General features: G+C 44.9%; 1 protein-coding gene across 1 annotated transcript in view; it reads left to right on the forward strand.

Moving 5' to 3' along the window:
• The window catches only part of LOC128775014 (sterile alpha motif domain-containing protein 1-like), a 191,442-nt gene that overhangs the window by 110,428 nt on the left and 57,599 nt on the right, over positions 1–23,415 (forward strand). Inside the window, exon 4 of the mRNA XM_053895383.1 lies at positions 17,847–17,931. The gene's annotated coding sequence lies outside the window, so the exon portion shown is untranslated. The remainder of the gene's footprint in view (positions 1–17,846; positions 17,932–23,415) is intronic.

Consider the following 23,415-nt stretch of genomic DNA (forward strand, 5'->3'; position numbering starts at 1 on the left):
ATTTTGAAGAACGATCTCTCGCAGCTGTCCCTCTTACATGGGAAAGTTAAGTATTCAAGGAAAGGAGCTAATTATCTCATTCATTGTGCATAGAAAGCACACTTGAAGATCTTGGATTTTTATGATTGCAGGCTTTCAAAATTCTGACAAGGCTGCTTCTAAATTAGTCAATGTCGAGTGCTGTCTCTTTGTAGATAGACAAGTGGTTGGTGGCGTTCCATTTTATTGAAAGAAGAAAAGCATCAAAAATGGCTCTAACCATCTGTTGGATGTGAAGCATCGGACGGAAGGGTGATCATATGGAGTGGGGAGAGGGTACATCTGAGCTATGATCTCAGGAGGAAAGGGCCAGTCGGAGCTACGGTCTCAGACCCTTTTGAAGACATGTACAGGATTTACTGTATTTGGGAATAAGTACTTCGGTCAGATTTAAGTCGTTGGTAGAAGTGGTTAAGTAGGTTCCAGGAAGATACTGGTAGAAACGTATTCTTTTTTGTCTGTTTGTTTACAGAGCAGTCTCCCCCCGCCCCCTGCTTTTTTTCTTGGGGAAATGTTATTTTTGAACCAGAAAGCAAAGTCTTCCTCTGAGAACTTAATTAAATGGTTCAATGGAGTGAACTACTTTTACTTTTCATGTGGTGTAATTTTCTGAGTGAAAACAGAGCCTCCCTGTGAAAAGCCATTTGTTTTTGTTAATCAAAAGTAATGTGTAATGTTTATCAGGTGACAGAGCACATTGTTGCGTCAGGAGCCTGTGGTCTGCAGGAGGAATCTGGGGGGGGGGGGTGGGTGGTGCTGGTAAATGTTTAACACCCAGCTCTGGGGGAGAACAGAAGGCCTAATTGGCCATGGTTGCCATTTTTTGCATGGTGGAAATACAACCACCATGCTTAATTTTAAGACACCAGCCTGATATTACAGAACATGGGGTTGGAAAGAGACACACAATAACGTACATTCCGTAGTTTTCCCTTATAGATACAGTAGGTGTAGGTAGCACCAAGGGCGCAGAAATAAAAGATGTAGTCGTGTGATTAGGAAGTGATGAGATTTGGGTATTTATTAACTTTGTGTTTATTTATTTTGAGAGAGAGAGAGAGTGAGAGAGAGAGAGAGAGAGAGCAGGGGAGGGGCAGAGAGAGCAGGAGAGGGAGAGAATCCCAAGCAGGCTCTGCATTGATGGTCAGAATCCAGCTCAGGGCTTGAACTCACAAACCGCCAGATCATGACCTGAGCTGAAACCAAGAAAGAGTTGAATGCCTAACCGACCGAGCCACCCAGGCACTCCTTAACTTTGCTGGGATTAGAATTTATTTAACTCTTAAGTTTACATCACTTAATTCTTTTAAGTGGTGTATTTAGCAACCTGCCCACAAAATTCCCCAGAATTTAACAATCTGCTCTCCTAAGCCAGACTGACCTAATTCTAGTACACACACCAGTGGTGGGGCAGACTTGTGGTACTTTTCGGAATCCAACACTTCCTAGCTGTGTGGTGAGAGTACCTACCTCGTAAAGTCTTTGGGAGAATTAATTGAGATATTGAACACAGATCCTTGGAGTAGTGCCTAACTTCATAGTAAATGCTCGGTAAATGTAAGCTATTACTAGTGTTGGATCTCTCGTAGTCAAGGGAATGCAGCATGGCTCTATATGTAAGTATCCTTCCAGTTATTTTATTTTATTTTATTTTTATTATTATTTTTTTTAACGTTTATTTATTTTTGAGACAGAGAGAGAGCATGAACAGGGGAGGGTCAGAGAGAGAGGGAGACACAGAATCTGAAACAGGCTCCAGGCTCTGAGCTGTCAGCACAGAGCCCAACGCGGGGCTCGAACTCACGGACCGTGAGACCATGACCTGAGCCGAAGTCGGACGCTTAACCCACCGAGCCACCCAGGCGCCCCACCAGTTATTTTAAATTAAGTGGATTGAAGAATGAGCTGAAGGTTGGCAATAAGAGGCCATAAACTAAATTAGTATCACCTTTTACGTTGTGTTTTTTGTTTTTAGTAAAAGGAATTTTTCCTTCAAATAAAAAATTCTTCTTTTTAAAAATTTTTTCCTCCATGGCTTTTTCCACGTAGTCTGAATCTTCCTTCAGTTCCATTGGCAACGATGGCATGATGCATCATCTTTATTCAGTCTTCACTATCATAGTACTGAATCTTTGTAAGCTTTTGATTCACGGAGCATCTGTGGCTCTAGAATGAAGTTGGCAGGTTATTCAGAGTCCGGAGAAGACATCTGACTATGAAAGCTGTAACGGATATTTTGGAGTTGGTGATAGGAGGGAAAATCAGTTACTTAAAAGGTAAATAATCACTAAGGTGATTAAAATCGGAATTATTTAATATCAGCCATTGCAGTCTTTTCAAATAATTACTAAATAACACCTCATTAAATTGAACCTCACTCATTTAGAACCCGAGAATTCAGACAAAAAGTCATTAAGGTTTGTTTTTTTAATGTTTATTTATTTATTTTTGTGAGAGAGAGGGAGAGAGAGAGAAAGTGAGGGAGTGACAGAAGGGAGACAGAATCCCAAGTAGGCTCTGTGCTGTCAGTGCAGAGCCCGACATGGGGTTCGATCCCACAAACCATGAGATCATGACCTGAACTGAGATCAAGAGTCTGGCACTTAACTGACTGAGCCACTCAGGCGCCCCTAAGGTTTTGTTTTTTTAATTGAGCAAAACATTCAAGTCATTTTCCTTGTCTGAATTTCCTGGATCTCATCAGTAAGCAAAATCTAGTCCAAAGTCAGAATTCTTTAATGGAGGTGGCTGGGTAGCTCAATCAGTTAAGCGTCCGACTCTTGATTTTGGCTCAGGTCACAATCCCAGGGTCATGGGATCGAGCCCCGCGTCGGGCTCTGTGCTGACAGCATGGAGCCTGCTTGGGATTGTCTCTCTCTGCCCTTCCTCCACTCATGCTCTCACTCTCTCTTTCTCAAAATGAATAAATAAACAGCTAAAAAAAAAAAAAAAAAGCCCTCCTCCACCATTTTCTACTTTGTTCTAGTACTGGGCTGGGAGGTAAGATACCTTTCTTACTGTGGGCCCTAGTCAGAATTTTGAAAACTAACTTTGTTAGGTCATTCTCAGCTGCCGTTGAATTTGGTGTATCTTGAATCTTCTTGTTATCATGGAAAATGTCCCGTATTATATTTTCAAAAGATGGGTTGCAGATCTGAGTGTCCGCTTGACTGAAAATGTCATGTTTTTGTCCTCAGAGTTTGACGGGGTATAAAACTGTTTTCCCTCAAAATTTTGTTAAAGAGAAGACTGATGGTGTTATAACTTCACACACACACACACACACAAAACCAACAAAACTTCATCCTTTTTTTGTGTGTTACTGAAAGCTTTCCGATGATTTTCTTTATTTTTAGAAATCTGAAATCTCACTACGGGTACATTTTGTAGGGATATTTTTGCTTTTGGGCTGGACACTTAGTTTGTCCTTAGAGCTGAAGGTGTGAACGGTTTTTCATTTACTCTCTTCTTTGTTTCTGAACCTCCTGTTAAATGGACTTGTTTACAGATTTCTTAGTTTTTCTCTCATATTGCCCATCTCTTTATTTTTTGGCGAGTTTTTTTCCTCTCTAATTTATCTTGAAGATAACTAGTTCACGTATTTATCCCATCACTGAATTTCTCTGTTGGCTATTTTATTTCAACATCATTTTATTTATTTATTTATTTATTTATTTATTTGAGAGAGAGAGAGAGAGAGAGAGAGTGAGTGTGTGTGTGGGGCAGAGGGGCAGAGAGAGAGAGAGAGAGAGAGAGAGAGAGGGAGAGAGAAAATTCCAAGCAGGCTCCACACTCAGCATAGAGCCTGACACAGGGCTCCCTCCCACGACCCTGGGATTGTGACCTGAGCCGAAATCAAGAGTTGGACGCTCAACCAACTGAGCCTCCCGGGGGGCCCAACATCCATATATTTTTAAATTCACTTCAAAAATTTTAGGTAGAGTATAATTTGCTCTTTTTGGAGTATGGTCCTGTGAGTTTTGACATGTGCGGGTAGTTGATTGGCCACCACCATGATCAAAATACAGAACACTTCCATACTCCAAAGAATTCTCTCCTCATGTTCCTTTGTAGTCAGCTTCCCTCCCCCCCACCTCCCCGTCCATGTGAGTCATTAATTTCAAGTACATTTTTCTTTTTAAATCTTCTAGCAACTCATTGGCGTTTTTGATCCATAGCAATTTGATACTGATGTTGCTGTAACTTGATTCTTGTAATATTCTGTGTAATACGATATAATATTCTCTGGGATGATTTTCAGAGTCCTTACGCATGCATTGCGTTTCCTCCAGGGTTGGCTGTGTTCTCTTGTGTGCACACACAGACATACTCTCATCTTTACGTTTTTGTCCATTTCTTTCTTACCGTTGGGTTTTCTTACACAATTGGGGCTCGTTGGCTGTCTGTCCATTTTGATGATGGAAGAGGAGGCTGAAGAGTATAGGAAGCTGGCCTGGGTCTCCATGGCACTTGGGGGGTCTGAGTCCACAGCAGGGATTACCCTGGAGAGAAAATGGCACCTGTGGCCTTCTGCAGGCTGGGCGTGACCAGGGCGGTCACCCCACCAGCTTCCCGGGTGCACACACGGGGCCAGTTACGGTGGAGACTCAAAGTCCAGGAATAAACTAACAACACAGAAACAAACATAAGCAAGGAGGGCTGTGCTCTGTGGGTTGGGTGTTTTAGAATATCTCTCCTCCCCGACACCGTGACTCATGTAGATGTCCACAGGTCACCTCATGGCCTGTCCTTCTCATCACAGGCCTTGAGACAGGATTTGTCCAGAGGCTCACCTCTCATTTTCCTCAGAGACAGGCCTAGGTGTCTGCGTGGGGTAAACACCTCTCCGGTGGAGCCCGGGGAATATGCTGTGTACAGGGAGTAAATGGAGAAGGGAAGGAGCCTGAGGAGCTGGTCCGAACACGGTTGTCAATAGCCTGGAGTGGCCCTGGGGACATTTCCAGAGCCCCCTTTCCTTATTAATCTGACCCTGTCTGGTGACTTTCAACTAAGGTATCTTTAATCTTCACTCTGCCGGTGCTTGTGTGTGTGTGTGTGTATGTGTGAGTGTGTGTAATATACGTATGTATGTACATTTAAAAATATTCCCAGTGCACCTGGGTGGCTCAGTAGGTCGAGTGTCCAACTCTTGATTTCAGCTCAGGTCATGATCCCAGGGTTGTGGGATCGAGCCCTCTGTCAGGCTCATGCTGACTGTGGAGCATGCTTGGGATTCTTTCCCTCTCTCTCCCTTTGCCCTTCCCCCGCTTGTGTCAGTGCTCTCTCTCTCTCTCTCTCTCAAAAAAAAAAAAAAAATTCCCTTGGGCTTTGGGTGGGAGGCACTTGGTTTGCCTTTTGCCGCAACTCTGTTGAAGTTCTGTGAGTCAGACATATTGAAGCTAATATGTACAACTTTGAAGGCAATAATTATGTTTCTTTTAAGACACCAAACTTACTTCAGGCCTTGCATTGAGTCCTTCTTTCCTTCCCATGCCATTAACCTGTGATGAAAACATTTAAAGCTGCACACTTTTCTCTTCATACTTGGCACTGGGCACAGTAGAATAATGGCCTCTTGGGTGTTAGTTCAATTATACAATCACATAGCCGGAAAAAAAGTACATTTAAAGAAGAGTTGATCTACTTTGTGGTTAGGTCGTGCCTTCAGGTACCTAGGGAAGGAATGTGGCTTGCTCAGGGAGTTGTTAGAAGAGGCAGAAGGGACAGGGGAACACAGCAATTGATGATGTTATAGATGACATTGAGTTCATTTTCTTTAACACATCCTGGTGTGAAAGATCCCCATTTTGGTATGATTTCTTTTGTTTTCCCTCAGTCTGCTTATTCTGCACTTGATCTTAGCCAAAAGGCCGAGAAACGATCAGTCTGCTTATTCTGAAACCACATTAAATGAATTTAGGGTAGGGGGCGCCTGGGTGGCTCAGTCGGCTAAGCGTCCGACTTCGGCTCAGGTCATGGTCTCGTGGTTCATGAGTTCGAGCCCTGCATCGAGCTCCGTGCTGACAGCTTGGAGCCTGCTTCAGATTCTGTGTCTCTCTCTCTCTCTCTGCCCCTCCCCTGTTCATGCTCTCTCTCTGTCTCAAAATAAATGAATAAACATTAAAAAAATAAAAAAATTGAATTTATTGTACACAGTTTAGAACTGAACACATCGAAGTGTGTTGAAGAGTTCCCCTGCTCTGTAAGAATATTTCCCTAATTGCAGAGTGGAGGCCAATGCTTACGTAGATTTTAGTTTCTCGATATTACTTTAATAGCCTGAAAAGTTAGGAAACAACGGATCTGCCAATGGTCAAAGAAGTAGAGTCTGCTGGTGGCAAGCCGATTGAGCCTGAGGTCTAGGATGTTTGGCAGTGGTTGCCTGGCGTGCTGTGTTGGGAAGAATGTTGGTTCTTTTCTGGGTCCTTCAGACGGAGCGGCGTGATCAGTGACGTCAGCCTTGAGCACGGAGGCAGCGTAGTGTTGGTTCTTCTTCTTACAATTATTCATTATTAGTTCCCCAGGATTTATTTGGCTTGCGTTTGGGCCAAACATTTATCTGTGAGTCTGTAACATTTTTATGGAGAATATGCAGCCGGGTGGGATAATACATTTTGAGTTGTATATAGGCCTTTTCTTAAAGACAGAATTATTTGATTCTTTTCCCCCTTCTTCAGGCCTGAAGTAATTATTTTATTGTTACTGAGCACTTGAGCAGGTGCTATATTTATTATTATAGGAATATAATGTGATCTTTTCTGTGTTCCAAAGGTGGTTTTCCTCTAAACCCGGTTTTTAATACTTTTCAGACTCTAAGAATGTCTTAGATACTTGAGTCCCGAATCTGCACGTATTCTTGGCCGTAATCACCTGTGGCATTTGATGTTCTGGGCACAAATCACAGAGCTGTTCAGCCAGTATCAGCGACAGCCTAGGGAATAGACTGTCCTCCAAAAGCTCATATTTTTCTTAAACAACCTCTTTGTGAGTGTGTGTGCGCATGCGTGTGCATGTATTAATTTCTCACCTTTTATACTGTTCTTCAAAATCTAGGTGACATGTTCCAATAGCTGATAAGCACTTCACAGTGTGGGAGGTCAGGTTACCGTGTAATCCCTTTGATAACGCCTTCTTTTGTAAACACGCAGTAGAAGTTACAATGGAGTCCCGCGGAGGAAGGAAATCAAAAGGTGGCAAGTTCTTTGACCCTTCCAGCCAGCAAGAGAATTTGGTAAATTGTTAGACAGGTTATCGACTGCCCTTTAGAGAGCCAGGGGTTTGCATTCCGGACCTCCTGTCAGCTCGGGCTTGTATTTCATGTGTGAGAAGCCTGCATTATCATAATCCATTTTTCGCTTCTATGTGACCTACCGGCAGCTCTCATAAGCCTCCTTTCGGAAGAGCATTCCCCATTTACTTGCTCTAATTCACTCTTTTTTTTATCATAAAATTGATGTTTTGCAACCAGAGCATTATGTGTGAGTTGTTTATGGAGGTGCTTACAGGGAAGATTAGCGGAAGAATTAAGAATGAGGTGATGGCCGTGGAAGGAAATTTACATACAGACATCGCATCGGTGACACAGGAAGATAGCAAACGGTGCATTTAAACCCGAAGATCCTGAAGAATGTCTGGAGTAGACGTGTCTTTGGCTGATGTTGAATAGTGCTCATGGTAAACTAACAAATTTTCTAGTAGGTAGAAAATGCCTAGATGGACCCCAACATGTAAAAAAGATATCTTAAAGTGTCTCTACCCATTAACTGGTGATTCCCTGCGCAGTACTCAATCTGGAATATCAGCAGAAGTAACGTAAAATTATTGATTTACTCAGGTTACCATCGGAGTCTTAAAACATTTCATGATAACTTTTTTTTTTTTTTTACTTATACAGTTTTACACACCGGAAAAGGTAACCCCAGTAGGGTTGTTTTTGAGAATTATTAATTGCGAATTTCCTAGGAATGTTTTTCAAGGGAAAAACTTCCAGGTTTTCTCCTCTCATGTATTATTTTGCCTCATGGCTCTTTAACGAACCATGCATTTCCAATGCAATGATGGTGAATTTGAAGATACTCCCTGGGGAATGGAATCTACCCGAAGACTAGGAATGTGAGCACACACACACTTTGCCTTGGAGAACGGAGTGAGGGAGCCCAGCCCCTGGCCTTTGGGTGTCCAGGCTTTCTGAGATTTGGGCTCCAGCGGGGAAGGAAGATGGCCCCGGGAAACTCTCTGATGTGTCTGGCAAAGTGTGCTCAGGCAGGAAAAGCGTTTACAAAGGAGAGTGCGCTGCTGTTTTCCATTCTTGCCGTGGCAGCCTGGTGCTGGCTTCAGTTCCGATTTTCTAGGCATTGGAGGAGGCCTTCCTTAAACAAATCTGTTAGCATTTTAGTTTTTGGGAGAACACCGCACAACTTAGATGTAAACGCACCAGTTCAGACTTCAGTCTGAAGCTGTTCCATCTCATCCATTCCTGGGGTCCCCTACCCCTTCAGGAGTCGGGGTGCTTTGGTCCGGCCTTCACAGCTGGGCCTGGCTCGTGTGTCCTCGTGCGCTTCTTCCTGTTGGTCCTTTGCCATTAGAAACCTCTCTGGGCAGAATGCGAAGCTCTTTAAAGGGGCCCCTGGAGCTCAACGCTTTTTCTTCCTGAAGGTGGCTAGCGCTTGTTTCTCTGATTTAGCAGGCGACGGTTGGTCCTGGTCTGGGTTACAGTCTTTCTCTCCTTCTTCCCCCCTCTCCCCCTCTTCAGCTTGCCTGTCTGCTCCCAGTTTCATTCTGTTACCATTTCTCACTACGTCCGGGTTCAAATGCAAGCATCCTCAGGGAAGCTCCGTCGGAGGGAGTAGGGGTCTACGTAATAGAGTCCGTATCCCAACAGAGAGAGTTTTCCTTTCCTTTTCTGGTTCTGCTCACTCCCCGTGGCACACGTTGGCCTCTGCTTTTTCCTGCTCGTGGGAGCGCTTGGAGGCAGGCTGGTGGTCATCAGTACGCGCTGCTCAGTCCTGCCAGTAAGTCACGGCTGAACGTGCCCTGAGACGTTTTTGATGGATGAGTGCTTAGGGGGTACCGGTTGTTGAGTCGGCGGAACGCCACCCCTGTGTGGAGACATCACCAATATTATCGTCACGAATTCCACACTCCCCATGTCTGATGCATTCACTGATTTTGTGTCTCCTTGCTTGACCTGGAAATAATTGGGAAAGGGATGTTGAAACCTCTCACCACGTTGGTGGGTGTGCCAGTCTTCCCCCTATCGATTTTGCACCCTGCGTGTCCATGTGCTCTCCCCTCCCCTCCCCCTTTCTCTCTAAATATACATGTGCACACACTTATTTTAAACAACTGATTGAGACCGATATTGGGTACGTTTGTATTTAGGATGATACGTATTTTTTTCGTGCATTGAACCTTTATCACTGTAGTGTTTCCAGACTTAATAATGCCTTTATTTATTTATAAAATGTTTATTTCTTTATTTTGAGAGAGAGAGAGAGCATGAGTGAGGGAGGCGCAGGAAGAGAGGGAGAGAGAGAATCCCAAGCAGACTCCGCGCTCGGAGTGGAGCCCGACTCGGGGCTTCATCTTGGGGCTGTGAGATCACAACCTGACCTGATATCAAGAGTCAGACACTTAACCAACTGAGCCACCCAGGTGCCCCAATAATGCCTTTACTTTTAAAGTGTATTTTGTCTCAAACGGATACAGCTCTTTTATAGGAGAGCTAAAAATAGAACTCTGGGTCTTTCAGCTGGTGTTTTTAACTCATTGATATTTTTGTGATTATTGAATTGTTTCTCCCAGTGGTTAAATGTGTATTTGTCTTGTTTCTTCTGTGCTTCTTTTCTTTCTGTTCTTTGTTTTTTATCTTATTGAGTTAGCATTTTAGTACTTTTTAAAAATTTGATTTTCCCTTTCCATAAGACTTGACTTTGTGTATGGTTTTTCATTCTTTGTGATTACCCTTAAAGTATTATCACATTTACTTAAGGACAGCCTAAAATCCAGCAAGATCCTAACCTTTCTTATGAAGAATGGAAGGACCTTAGAATACTTTAATTCTCAGACTACCTTCTCAATGTGATTGTCCAGTATTTTTGCTTTTTCTTTTTTTAAGCTTTTTCCTTAAAAAAAAACCCAAACCCAAATAATAGACATCGTTACTATTCCACACAATGTGTATGTGTGCACTTACCATTTTATTTGCTTTACTGTTCCCTTTTGCATTTCAGCTTGTTCTTCTGGAGTTATTTTCTCTCTTGCTGAAGTGCATCCTTTATAAATAAATTCACAGAAGATAATCTCTCTCAGGTTTATTTTAAAATGTTTTATTTTTTGAAGATATTTTCAATGATATGAAAGAATGGAGTTGTTCCGATTTGGGGGAAATACTCAAAATTGTGTTTAAACTTTCTGTCATTTCCCCACCATCCAAAACCATTATGATCATGGTCCTTGGATCTTTGGTTAAGAGTGGAGCATGAAAAGATGGCCCAAAGCAAAGTCATTAGGTCCTGATCTAATTCAGAAAGGCAGGGCTGAAAAGCCAGTTTTTAATAATGGGAAGTCCGAACTTTGGACTTTTATTTTTAAACTTTTTTTAGAGAGAGAGAGTGTGAGCAGAGGAGAGGGGCAGACGGAGAGAGAGAATCTTAAGCAGCCTCCAGGCTCAGTGCAGAGCCTGACGCGGGACTCGATCCCACGAAGGGTCATGACCTGAGCCAAAATCAAGAGTCAGGTGCTCAACTGATTGAGCCCCCCAGATGTCCCTGAACTTCGGCCTTTTAAATGTTCTTAAGAGATAAAATGGCTTTTTATTAAAGTAGATAATATATTAAAAATGCTAATATCATTTTTCTTTCATTAATGATGTGTTGTTAGGAACAACGAGTCATATGTTGGGGGTCCCCAAGAACACCCCCAGGTTTGATGATTCTTGAACGGGTCTCTTAGGACTCAACACAGAGTTATACTCATGGCTATGATTTATTACAATGAAAAGATACAAAGCAAAATTAGCAGAGGGAAAAGACGTATGGTGCCAAGGCCAGAGGACAGCAGAAACAAGCTTCCGGAGTCCTCTCCCAGAAGAGTCACACAGGATGCACTTAATTCCCCCACCAACAAGTTGTGACAACATGTGTCAAATGTTGCCAACCAACACAGCTCATTAGAGACTTAGTTCCTAGGACTTTCGCTGGCGGCCATTCACAGAGACACCTTTTGCCTAGTAGGTACTCAAATGCCAGACTCCCAGAAGGAAAGCAAATGTTCAGCATAAACCATACTGTTTGTACAAACAGCTTAGGCACCGTGTTATCCGTTAATGGTGGTGGGAACCGTCCCCAAATCCAAGTTCTTAGAAACCGGCCAAGGACCAACCTTGTAGGCTAGCTTTTCAAACAGAGTGCTCAGGCCTGCTGTGCTAACTCTTTCCTGCACAGGGCCCATAAGGAAATGATGATGTAATAACAAATTATTTTGACACCTGAATTCTGCTCTCACACTTTCTAGTTTGAGTGGCACTTTAACGTGGTCAAGTCAACAAAAAGCTACAGAGGGAAGAATTAAGTGCTCATGAGGGAGAAGGCTCAGACAGGAGTAATTGACCCGCAGCGTGGCCTAGGATTTGGGGGAAGTGTGTGTTGGGGGGGGCGTTGTTTGACTTTGCCAGTGAAAACGAAGATACCAGATTGGTTAGAAAGAGCTGGCAGTTTTAATATTAGTGGCCTCCTCTCATGTTAGAGATTTATATCTGTTATTTAGGGCTGTCCTGCCTCAGCAGTATTGACTTTCGGACAGGACACGCCTTTGTTGGGGTGCGGGTGCTGTTCTGTGCGTTGTGGGATGTTTCCCAGCACCCTACTCACTAGATGCCAACAGTATGCACTACCCCAGCACCTGCCCTAAACCAAAGGCAGTCAAAAATGTCTCCCGACCTTGCCTGTTACCAAATGTCCTGTGCGAGAACCACTGTGTTAATGCACAATTTACAATAAATAAACTCATAAAGACCTTGACTTTACATGTCTGAGCGGCTCACTGATACCTCACGCCTACGGTAGTTTACGTATGGGAAGGTCTTTTGTGTCGTTTGCCAGCAACCTCGCGAGAGAGCCAGGAGTATTTTATCCTTACTGTATGGACGAAGGTGATGAGGTCCTGAGGTTAAGTCACTTTACCGTGCAGAGCATAGAGGAAGTACTACTACTTTATTGGGTGCTTCCTGTGAGCTAAACATTGTTTGAAATGCTTTACAGGTGTTCATTTTGGACTAAGCTCAAGAAGTGCCATCCTAGTGTTGATTTTATAGATGAGGAAATTGAGGCCAGAGAGGTTAAGAAACCTGTGCGAAGGCACACAGCTAGCGGGTGGAAGATCCAGGTCCAAACTCAGGAAATCTGGCTTCAGGGCTCATGGCCCCTCCTGGCTCTGGATGAAAAGCGAGGTCCTGGATGTTCACGTTCTCCAGACTGTTCCGTCTTCTAACCATGGCCGTGGAGGTTGCGATTTGCTTACACTGCTTTTCTCACTCTGACCAGCTCAGTGGTTTGCATATAACTTTTCCTCTGTTTGAATCAGCTAAATCTCTCCGAGATAAAAATTGGAAGTCTTCTTTCTAGAACCTAACTTTGCTGTTTCAGATGTTGTCTTCTGTTATTATCTTGATTCTTTCTCTTTTTATTTTGATTATAGCATTTCATGGAAATCTGGGTTTGTTGCAGCTGGCAGCCTAGTTTGATACATATACTTCATCCAATTCCTGTGTACTTCAGCTAAGAGACTTCTATTTATGATGCTTAAACATTCCACAGTATTCTCCAGATCTTTCCACAGGCTGTCAATGTATTATATGCCGTATTTACACAGTTACATTTCATTTTCCAGGAAATTTATTAATGTACCAATTCATCCACCCCTTCTTTTGTATTTTTTTTTTTTTTTACCTTTTTCCTGGTTCTCTTCGAACATCCATTCCTCATGGCTTCTATCTTATATACTGACCCCTAATAGGGACAAGGAGAAAATGTTCCTCCTGTAAGCCCTGGTGAAGAGATCTACTTTCATTAAGATTTCCATTCAAGACATTTATTTTCGGAAGACTTCCTACTACCACTTGAACATAGTATTTGGAAAGAGCTAGAAATAACTCTACAGTACCATCAATGAATTTGCAAATGCTTTGCTTTGCTGTTCGTATGATCCCATGAGGGACCACTGGGCCCTCAATATATTTCTACATCTGTTTTTTTTTTTTTTTTTTTTTTTTTTTTGTAGCTGTGGTGTTGGGTAGGGAAGAGTTGAGGTTATGACTTCAGAGCAGAATATTGTTGGATTAGTGCAGGTGGATGTTACTACATAGACACGGTGTTGAGAAATCCATTATGTTACTCGTGATCCCTACTAGTGTCAAATAGAAATTCCTTCTTTCCCCCAGCATTTATTATTTTGGTTAGTAACTGTAAATTGGATTTTTTCTCCCAGGTCAAATTTTACATAATTTCTGCCTGTTATGCACCTTTAGGCAAAGCTATGGTATATACGCATGAACCCACCACTAACAGAACCTTTGAGGACTGGAAAAAAAATGCAGAATATTGCCGATGTGTTTATAGTCCTCACTGTAATCGCACGGCACGTTAGGGTGGCTGCTTTGGCCACCTGGTCGGCATAGTGCGTCTTCTAAAACAACTACGACAACAAAACAGCAGAAACTTTTCGAAATTTTTTTTTTCCTGTGTAACCCTTGACCAGATAAAACTCAGTATGGGATGCCAGAGTCAGGCTTGTAAAAGTGTCGTTTTGTTTATATGCATGTACTTAAATTTTTTTTAATGTTTATTCTTTTTTTTTTTTTTTTTGAGAGGGAGAGAGAGACAAGAGTATGAGTTGGGGAGGGGCAGAGAGAGGGAGACACAGAATCCGAAGCAGGCGTTAGGCTCCAGAGCTGTCGGCACAGAGCCTGATACGGGGCTCGGACCCACGAACCACGAGATCATGACCTGAGCCGAAGTCAGAGGCTTAACCGACTGAGCCACGCAGGCACCTCTATACGCGTATACTTTAAAGCTCAGATCTGCCGCCTCTTCTCATTGTCAAGTCAAATGATAGAGAATAATTAGATTGTTTTTGGAAATGATACCCCAGAATGAGAGGTATGTGCGGCAAGGGAGGTTTCGTTATATCCGGATAGAACTTGTTTTTAGAACTTGTTTAGATAGAACTTGTGTGGAGGAAATGCAGGTGCACACAGAGAAGCAGTAACGGGTTGTGCACCTGCCCCTCCAACAGTTCACTGTTCCACCTCAGGATGCTGTTTAACTTAAAATTCTGCTTAGTTATGGGGCGCCTGGGTGGCTCAGTCGGTTAAGCGTCCGACTTCGGCTCAGGTCACGATCTCGCGGTCCGCAGGTTCGAGCCCCGCGTCGGGCTCTGGGCTGATGGCTCAGAGCCTGGAGCCTGCTTCCGATTCTGTGTTTCCCTCTCTCTGCCCCTCCCCCGTTCATGCTGTGTCTCTCTCTGTCTGAAAAATAAATAAATGTTAAAAAAAAAATTTATAAAAAAAAAAAAATTCTGCTTAGTTTTAAAATTATATTTACCTAAAAGGTCCTGTTTGATTTTTAAAAAATGTTTATTCATTTATTTTGAGAGACTGAGTGGGGGAAGAGGCAGAGAGAGAGAGAGGAGACAGAGAATCCCAAACACGCAAGGCTCGAACGCACCAACCTAGAGATCATGGCCTGGGCCCAAACTAAGGGTCGGATGCTTAACCCACTGAGCCCACCCCCCGCCCCCACCCAGGCGCCCCTGTTTGATTTTTAATTAAACATAAACAGGCAGGAGCAGGTTGTCCCCCAATGTCTGTCCCCAAACGGAGGTAACTGGTCCGTTAGACCAGCAGGGTCTCAGCGGGCGAAACTGCCTGTGACACATTCGAGGGTAGACTTTCATTACAGTTTTCAAAGTAGTTAAAATAGATATGTAAAATTTTTGAATTAAACATTGCGGAATCCCTGAAAATCTCTGTGAAACTTTATTCCACAGAATGTATTTTGGGAAAAAAAAAAAAGCACATGTGCTAAATTGTTATTTTAGCTTTAAATTATAGCAAGGCATAGTTGCTACATTTGGAAGTCCGGTGAAGTTCAGTTGTCCAAGACTGATGTACAAATATTCCAGAACATACCGAAATCATCTATCCAGCTTCCCCTGTGAGCAGCACTGTTCAGTAGTAGTCCCCAAAGGGTGTGGATGACCCAAAGGCTGTGACTCCAGGGTGCGTAGAGGGAGGAAACCTTGTGGGCTATGCCCTCCTCCCCTGAAAAGAATACTTTTTTTAAAAGTTTATTTATTTATTTTGAGAGAGAGAGAAAAAGAGAGAGAGAGAGAAAGAGAGAATCCCAAGTAGTCTCCACACGGTCTGCACAGAGCCCGTGGCAGGGCTCGATCTCACGACCCTGGGATCACGACCCGAGCCGAAATCAAGAGTCAGACGCTTAGCCAAATGAGCCACCCAGGCGCCCTAATACTCTAGTTTTGACCAACATTCGAAACAGACTTGACTGTCTAGGTTCGTGGTCTGGATTAGAAGGTGGAAACCAGAAGCGAAGGAGACCGTAAGAGGCTGAGTGCTGTGTGGGAAAAGTGATCTCTTGACGGCCAGAAGTCATTTGCGCACCATGATTTCCTATGATCGAGGCCACCTGGACCTTGGTAGACTTTGAAAACACTAGTGCTTTGCATCGTGCTCTGTTAATGTCTCTGTCTACAAGGAGAGTAGGTATAGTGCCGTATAAATAGTGGGGCAGAGAGGACTTTTGAGAAACCACAGGAAGAGACGCAGGGTGGACATCACTAACGAGAGGGGCCAGGGAGGAGGCTCTTGGAGGGACAGCTCTGAGCACCACAGCTTTGGTGGTGATCGAGTCACAGCAGCTAGTGATACACGCCCCCTCCCCCCGTGCCAGCCAAGTGTGGGGGGGGGGGGCAGCCACGAATCAGGGTTTGTACCCTTACCCACACAGAGGGAGCAGAGGCCCCTCACTTCACCTCTAGGAGGACCTGTGTGTTTGCATATGTGTGACCATCTATTACGTAACATGGTGAAGCTTTCCTGTAGCTTGATCGCGTGCTCTGGTCATATGGCTGATTGTTACCTCCCCCTCTCTCCTACCTTTCTTTCCTTCTTCCTTCTTTTCTTCCTTCCACAAATATTTACACATATTATTGAAGTCATATTAGGAGCCGGACGCCGGTAGGGGCTGCACGTGCTCTGACAAGGGGCAAGACAGCCTGTTCTTGCTACGATGGAACTTGCCTTGTATTGTGAGCTGGAGACATGTCCGTGGGAGCGTACAGATGAATGGGATGAGAATTACGATGGGAAGGACTCCTGGAAACAGTGAAGTGTAGGACGAGACCTAGGCGATGAGGAAGTGTCAGCCAGAGAAGCAGGGCCTGAGGAGGGAGGAGTATTCTGGTCCAGGAGAGCGGCGTGTGGCGAAGAGGTGGGAAAGAGAAGGGTGAGCTCCATGGGTGGAACGTGGCGAGTGAGCAGGAAGACTTCAGAGGGCGATCGTGGAACCTCGGAAGACAGGAGACTGGACTTTATTCTCAGATCAATGGGGAGACGTTGAGCGGTTTCACTCAGAGGAGTAATGTAATCATACGGGCATTTTAGAATGTTTGCTTTGGCACCCTGGCTCAGAAGGGCAAGACTGGCAAGCGTTCTGTTTCCCTGAAAGGAAAATGTGGCCTATCGGGAAAAATGCAGTGGAGATGGAAAGATGTAAACATATCTGGGGCGTACGTAGGAGATAGAATCAATGGACTTGGTGACTGATTGACTGTGTGAGGAGGCAAGATTATGTCCTAGTTTCTGGCTTGGCCAACTGGGCACTTCTAAATGAAAGAGTGGATAAGAGGGAGGTGCTTGTCTTGGAGGTGGGGTGGGATATCGGACAGCTGAGTTTCAGACTGGTTGAGTTTATGGTGGCTGTGGAACATACACAGGAGGAAATGCCAGGGGGTCTGAGATCTAGGACAGAACGCTGGGCTAGGTTTGGGAGTAATCGGCATACACGTAACGATCACCCGCGGCTGTGAGTCACTGAGATCACCTAGGTGATCACTCAGATGTAGATCACCCTGAAGGGGGAAGGGCAAACCGAGAGGAACCCACAGGAGACAGAGAAGGAACAACCAGAGGGGGAGAAGCCAGTCCGGCAGTGTGCGGTGACACAGAAACCAAGAGAGAGGACATTTCCAGATGGAGCGGTGGTGAAGCAAGAGGAAGACAGAAAGATGGCTGCTGCATGTGTCCGCAGGGAAGTCCTTAGAACTTTGAGCAGAGAAACTTCTGGAAGCAGGAGGTAGAAGCCCGAATGTGTGGTGCCGAGGAGAGTTGGAGAGGAGATGAGCAGGAACAGTGAGTTGAGGCCTCTCGGTGAGGAAGTTTGGCCGAAGGAGAGAAGAGAGTCTAGCTCCACAGGCTAGAATAGTGTGTGGTTAGAGGGAGAGGTAATAAAAGATAGGAGAGCCTCGAGCATGCCTGGATGCTGATGGGAGGCAGCCAACAGAGTCGAGAAGTCGAGGTTGAGGTTTCGGGGCGTGGCGGGTAACTGGTGATAGAGGGTCATGAGAATGGAGGAGGGACCCAGAATAACGATACGGAGATGGCCTTCGCCAAGGGGAGAGAGACACCTCTTTCCACTGTGATGGGAGGGAAGGATAAAGCAACTGGGTGTCAAAGCATTGCTTTGCAACATAGTATTTTAATTACGTTCTTTTAAAATATTTCTCCACAGGCACTACCCAAAGCAGTCCTTCACCACGGTGGCAGATACACCTGAAAATCTTCGCCTGAAACAGCAGAGTGAATTGCAGAGTCAGGTAACTTCTCGAAAGCCTATATTTGTTGCACTGGTACCAAATATTAGTCCCAAGGCCACTCTCCTGAGGTTTCACCATTGTTCTGTTTATGCCCGGTCACCGGCTGGTGTGGAGGCCGAAGGCAGGCCTGGGAGGGCATTCTTGGTGAAAGCGCTGAAAACATCTGTTTTATTCCTGGTCTTGGATCATCCTGACATTCCCGGTCCTGTTATTCACATGGGACTAGGGCAACTAAATGAGTTCTGGTCAGAGGAAGTGTTTCCCAACAATATTGATTTATTTGGTCCTAAATATTTAAAAACATTTTATAAATAGCTTTTCCACACCGCATATGTAGGGGAAAGAAGAGGTGTTAACTTGACCCAGTTGCAGTGCGTGTGGGGCTAACACCCTGTCTGTGTATCTCACACCAGCCACTAGCTTTGTTTTCATCCTGTCACGTTATTCCTATTTCTTTCATATGTCACACTGACAGCATGAACAAAGATTAGAACACCACAGTTGGCTCCCACTCAACCATTTTGGATGCAAACTTGCCTTCAATATGGTGAAGCACGCTGGTTAAGACTGGGGATTTAAATTCGGCACTTTCCGCAGGGACACCCCATCTCTTAGGGAACACAGGGCGCTCTCTTTCAGAGACGTTGTCTTGCCTGCCACACTGTGGGAAGATGGGGAACAGCTACATTGCAGCCCTTTGGTCAACCATGTAGTAAGACAACACCAAGGAGCCGAGGGAGGCGAAGGCTGAGTCTGGCCCCTCCCTGCTGTGGTTCATTGGTTGGGACATTGGGCCAGCCGCTCTGATTCTCTGTGCTTATGTAAAGTGAGACCCGCTATCCGTCTGTCTTATCTCGTCTACCCGTCTTGGGTGGCTGCAGGTATCCAACAGGTCGTGAGGTGCGAAAGCATTTTGAAAGTTAACAGATTATGTGACCGTGAAGGCTTACTGTTTTTATGATGGTCCCCGAAAATCCTCGAAATGAAAAAAAAAAAAAAGGGAGAAGCGCAGAATTTGCAAAGGAAAGAGGTACCTGGCTGATACGCTTTGAAAATGCTTAGTTGTGGCCATTCTAAATGACAGCGGTCGGCTCTCGGTGGTAGCGGATCTCATTATCTCTGTGCAGGTTTATGGGACCATGGGGGCGATTGTGGTTCCCTCCACCCTCTTTCTGTGGGTCTTGGGACCACTTCTCAGTCCGTTTAGTTGGGGGAGATAGAACTCAAAGTAGAGTTTGCTGTCGGTTAGCAGCACCATGAAGACTTGGTTGGCAGTTAGTTTTTGGTTCTGTAAAATGCTAATTCTTGTGTGCTAAGCCATTAGTTCAAAAAATTGAGTGCTGGCCAAAGAGAGGCAGTGTCGCCGAGCCGGCAAGAACACCCCTGCTCGTTCACACTGTGGAGGGTGCCAGGACTTGGCTGTGGTCTGTGCAGATCCAATATGCCTTTCTTCTCATCAAGTTAGGATTAATTAGATAATTCTGGAGGAGTACTTCGAGCACATTGGAAAACAGAACTAAATCAAGCAATCAAATATTTGTTTCCTGCCTATTACATGTCCTTGTTCTGTGCAAAAGAATTCATAATTAGTTAATCTTCCCTTCACAGAGCTCACAGGGTATGTGAGGAAACAGGACTAATAAACCAGCCCCCCCCCCCCCCCCCGACACCAACCCCACCAGAATGGCTATCTTTTATTTACAGTAAGGATTCCAAAAGGGAGGGATGAGTGCCGGTGGGATTGGTCTCTGGTTCCCGCCAGAGGTGGGATTGGAGTGGACCCTTGAGGGTTGAGAAAGGATCGGATATGAACACCTGTCTGCTTCCTTGGAAGGCACACCGCTCCCTGTGGGTTCAGTTAGTGGCGATAGGTGCCTGAGCCGGGCCCAGGAACAAGCATTTACTGTTTTCCTGCCACGTGCCCGGTTCTGGAAATGCAAAGAAAAGGAGCTCACTGTTTCACGAAAGGCTGGTTTTATTCTCTGTCACGGAGCAACCTGCAAGCTTCAGAAGGTGCCGATAGGGTGGTGGCACGGGGCTGATAGAGGAAGGCACAAAGCACCGTGGGGTCTCAAAACAGTGGGCGGGTGAAGGCGTCCGATTTTCTTTAAGATTTTGTTCCGGTGTCATCGCTGGAAAGAAATGTAGGACTTCATCAGGCCGACCGTGTGGGGAAATTCAACTCGGTTCAAGAAACATGTACTGACTCTGCACTATTGCAATGAACTGTGCAGGGCATTGGGGATGTGAAAGCCTCCTCCTCATTGTCAGCCTTGCTATATTCTGGACACAGAATTTTACACGTGTTGTTCCATTTGGTCTCAAACAGCCCCACGGAGCAGGTATTTATGATTACTATCCCTATTTAGATGAAGCACTCAACCTTTAAAGAGTCAGATAACTTGTCCTTGCAAACTTGGTAAGCAGTTGAACTTGGAATAGGCCTACATTTTGTGAGCCCCCGTTATCCGCCCTCTTAACCAGTGTTCTGGTCCTGTGGCTCAGAGGGCGCTCAGAAAAGGAGATCCGCGAGCAAATGGTTGCAGCACAAGGTGGTAGTTCAGCTTATGCAAAGGTACTTTTGCTATGTGCAAAAGTCACGCAAAGGAAGAAATCCTCCTCCTCTTCTTTATTAGCAGCTGTATTTTTCTGGGTGACAGATGAAAATACTTCTGTAAGAGCATTTCTGCTTTGGCAAAGGCGTAGAAAGGGATCTTCCCAAATGGTAACATTCATGAATGGCAGTTGATTTAATTTTAGCATTTTAAATAGTTTGCTTCTGCAGCACAGCATTACCTTAGTGTTTGGACATCAAGAATTCTGAACAGCTCAACTGTTTGGGTGGAAAATTGACTTTTAGTATTTTATTTACTTGTTTATAGTCATTTGTGATACTAAATGAGTTAAGCCTGTGCCAAATCTCAAGTTTGAAATCCTCTTTTAGAATTGTTTGGTTAAAACTAGTTCTTTTGGGGGTGCCTGGGTGGCTGTCGGTTAAGCATCCAACTTTGGCTCAGGTCATTATCTCATGGTCCATGAGTTTGAACCCCGCATCGGGCTCTGTGCTGACAGCTCAGAGCCTGGAGCCTGCTTCGGATTCTGTGTCTCCCTCACTCTCTGCCCCTTCCCCGCTCATGCTCTGTCTCTCTCTGTCTCAAAAATAAATAAACATTCAAAAAAAAAAACCAAAAAACAAAACGAGTTCTTTTGTTTCAGCTCATTAGCTTACCAAATGGGCCAAAATGGAGGAAAAACAAAAAGGAAATTTTGGTTGAACCTGAACAGTTATTTATAGAGACACATTGTGATCTTCTCCCTTTTCTTCCTTCATCTTTTTGGTTCTTAGTTTCTGAGAGGGTTGTAGACACTTCCAACATCTTTTTTTTTCCTCCCCTGAGTGTCAAACCCTCTCAAGCTTTTTTGGGGGGATCTGTATTAGGTGCCAGATTGTCATAATAAAATGATGAGAAATATTGGAGAATAAACAAGCAAACCGTGAGTTAGCTTTTCAGAGCTGGTGGTGGCACTGCTTTCCAGGCTTTCTCCAGCTGGCATGCCACTGGAGCCTCGGACGGGCAGACACTGGCTGTGGTGGACAGGGGGACAGGGACTGCCCTGGAAACAGGCAGTTGAGTTGGTGGGGAGGGAGAGGGGGAAGGACTTCCACTGTCACTTAACTCCTTTTTCATCACAGATCACAGGATGGATGGCTTCAAAGAAAGAGGGTACATAGTGGTTCGATGCCCCTGGTGGCCCCTTCTACAAGGAGGAAAAGTCAAACTCTACTTGCAGTGGTATTAGTAACGTTACTAATAAAAATAACTATTAGTTATTAGCATTAGTAACATGCTCGGGATGGGCATAATATCCTTGCCCTGTAGGAAAGTGAGCCGGTGTTGAAAAGCCCTGCCTTGTAAACTCACCTGGAACACAAACCCTTTGTAAGTTGCAAAATCCCTAAAGTTTAAAAACTTAAGTGACACGAGGGGGGCCTGCCTGGCTCAGTCGGTTAAGAGTCCGACTCTTGGTTTCGGCTCAGGTGACGATCTCACAATTTTGTGAGTTTGAGCCCGGCACTGGGCTTGTGCTGACAGTGTGGAGCCTGCATGGGATTCTCTGTCTCCTGCTCTCTCTGCCCCTCCCCTGCTCACACTGTCTCTGTCTCTCTCAAAATAAATAAATAAACTTAAAAAAAAAAATTAAGTGATGTGAGAAGCCCCTTAGGAGAAACATTTTCTTGACGAATTATTTTCAAAGTATGTTGTTAGCAAACGTGTCCTTTTTTCAGGCTGTGTAGCATACTCCTTCTGGAAGAAAGGGCACGGATGTTCTGAGTGCCCGGCCCGGGGGTCTGCGGACTTCTAAAATCTGTGGAAAGGGTCGCTCAGTGGCATGGGCAGGGGAAGCTCCAGTAGAAGGAGGACCAAACCCCCATTCCGTCTCCGCCCCTGCCCACTCCCAGGGCTGGGTGACTGTCTCAGGAAACCCTGGCCCTCTGTGGGGCAGAGGTCTGAGAAGCACCGCTCCAAGTGGAACGTTAGTCGCACCCACTTGGTTGTTTATGTGATTGGCTTAGCTGTTTGCAATCATGCCGAAAATAATAGAGATTTTGGGCTCACTGTGTTCTTAAATGGAGTGTGTGTAATTTACGAGCGCGGGTAAGATGAACGATTGAAAATGATTATGGGGAGAATACAAATCATTCTGGAACCCTTGAGTCTTCATTTTGTAATCTGAGCTGATTCTTTTTTAATCTTGCGCGTCTCTGCGGAGGCATAAAGCGCATGGCTTGGAGGGAATACAGTAGATGGGAGCAGGAAGGGTGAGAAGGGAATGTATCTTTTTCTTAATAGGGGACATAATAGTTTAGCGTCTTTGTGGGGGAGAGGAAGACACGTGCTTGCTATAAACCTCTGGACGCTCGAGGAGGTGGTCCTGTGGCATGCTTTCTCTTTCTCCAGCTTGCCCTTGGCAACTTCTGGACCTCCCCATTCTGTGGTTGCATTTCCGGAGGGCTTTTCTCTCAGTTGTCTGCCGTCTAAGCATCCAGTCAGGTGTTAAGTAACTACCTAACGCAGACCCCTCTCGGGTGACGCTGATCGAGTGTCGCCGGAGACTGACTTCCTTCAAAGCCACGAATCTCTGACTTGGGAACCCCCGTGGCTTTTGAAAGACTATTGGGGAGGTAGTTGGATAGCATCTTCTGAAGGCTTCAAATCCCCTCCCGAGGGCCTCCCCCCCCACCCCGCCATAAATCTGACCTGAATTTCATTGGCCACCGGGCACCATTCAAAGGCCACGTTGGGGACACTGTGGTGAGCAAAGCCCAGATAAAGTTCTCACCCTCAGGGGATCTGTGGTTTAGTCAGGGACAGGATGGTAATAAAAAACTAATCAAAGTGGGTAAAATGGCAACCGGGACAAGGCCTGCAGGGAGGGCCATGTGTATTCCAATTATGTTTTAAAACATTTGCAGGGAGTAGG

Source organism: Panthera pardus, unplaced genomic scaffold (genome assembly GCF_024362965.1).
Source record: "Panthera pardus isolate Hobbes unplaced genomic scaffold, ASM2436296v1 HiC_scaffold_6, whole genome shotgun sequence".
Lineage (NCBI taxonomy): Eukaryota > Metazoa > Chordata > Mammalia > Carnivora > Felidae > Panthera > Panthera pardus.